A 1932-nucleotide genomic window follows, 5' to 3' on the forward strand; every position below is an offset into this window, starting at 1 on the left:
ATATTTATATTAATATAATTACTATAGAGCGAATTTATCTTAGGTAGTATACCTAATATTATCTATATTATAACTTTCTAGATTACGCTATACTTATAGTCTATAAATATTAAGACTAACTTCTTAAGCTAGCGCTTAAAAGAAGATTATTATCGCTACTATCTACTATCTAGTCTTATCGATCGTATATATAAGCTTAAATAATCTAAAGTAGTTATATTATCTTAATATAATAATTCGATTAAAATTATCTCTATTAGGCGAAATCTAAAATACTCTCTTTTCGAACGAAGATATCGTAATCTAGAATATTATATTATTACCGTCGAGAAGAATAAAGACTTTATAGTTCTAGGAATACTACTTCTTATTCGTCGAACAATTCTTCTTCTTCTCTAAGTATCTATAATATCTTTATAGTAGTTTAAATAGCTATAGATCTAGTATTCTATAGATAAAATCGCCGACTATTTCCTTATTAATAGCTAGGCTGCGCAGTGGCGCGGGTTAACCCGACCCTACTCGCGTTAGGGCTACCCTAAGGGTTGGGCCGGGTAGGCACCCCGTAGCCTAACGGGCGCCCCGGGCGGGTACCTAAAATCTAAGCCCTACCCGCGGTACCCATTAGGGTCGGGCCGCCCTAACGGGCGGGTACGACCCTCGAAAAATTTACCGTATTTTACGAAAAATACGCGATTTTACTAGGAAATATCTAAAAATACCGTACAGTATTGTAAATTAGTAAGCGATTACGTAAGAAAAATCGCTATTTTTAGCGAAAATCTCGCTATTTTTAAGAATTTTGGGTTCTTGGCAAAACCCGTCGGGTACCCTACCCTACCCGAAACCCTCGCGGGTAGGGTAGCGCATTTTTTAAAAACCCTAATGGGTCAACTGGGCGGGCGGTAGGTGCCCTAAACCCAGCCCTACCCAACCCGTTGCGCAGCCTATTAATAGCTATATCCTAATCTATTAGTCTACGCTATTTAATAATACTAGCCTTATCTAGTAGTAAGATACTCTACTTAAGACGATAGAAGAATCGAGACGTCTATATCTACGTCTCGTTATCTTATTCGCTATAGTACTAGATATTTTTAGAAATAGCTCTATAATCTTTTAATACTTCTCTATAACCGACGTAGTATATCTAACGAACGATTATCTCTATTTACTATACTACTATCCCTAGTTTATAGATATACTATAATCTCTACTTTATATATAGTATTATTATTAACTATTATCTAGCTAGAGAAGCTTTCTATCTTCGATACTATCTTACGAAAGCTATTCTATAGTCTAGGCTAAATAAGGAGATTCTCGCGTCCGGTTAGCTACGGGAAGAAGATAATAGCGTAATAGAAGCCCTTACTCTTAAAATATTTCTAGTAGTCATTCACCGCTTAGGTTTAGACCTTTTTCTACATAATAATTTTTATTTTATAGTACCACTAGAAAGCCCTTCTCTTACTGATTCCAAAAGTACTTTCCTTTTTTTTATATCTTATTATATATCTATAGGAAAAGTCTCCGAAGTATACGTATTCTAGCACCTTTTGATAGGGGATACTTATATAAGTCTCTACTATTACCAAGACCGTAATAATTCCCACCCTAATATAGAATAGTCTAGTATAGCGTAATAATTCCCGTTCTATTATAGAATAGTCTATATCTAGCGTAATAATTCCCGTCCTATTATAGAATAGTCTATATTTAGCGTAATAATTCGCAACCCTATAATAATTCGCAACCCCGTAATAATTCGCAACCCCCCGTAATAATTCGTAACCTCGTAATAATTCGCAACTCCGTAATAATTCGTAACCCCGTAATAATTCGTAACCCCGTGATAATTCGTAACCCCGTAATAATTCGTAACCTCGTGATAATTCGCAACCCCGTGATAATTCGTAACCCCGTAATAAT

The sequence above is a fragment of the Exophiala dermatitidis genome, assembly GCF_000230625.1.
Source record: "Exophiala dermatitidis NIH/UT8656 unplaced genomic scaffold supercont1.6, whole genome shotgun sequence".
Lineage (NCBI taxonomy): Eukaryota > Fungi > Ascomycota > Eurotiomycetes > Chaetothyriales > Herpotrichiellaceae > Exophiala > Exophiala dermatitidis.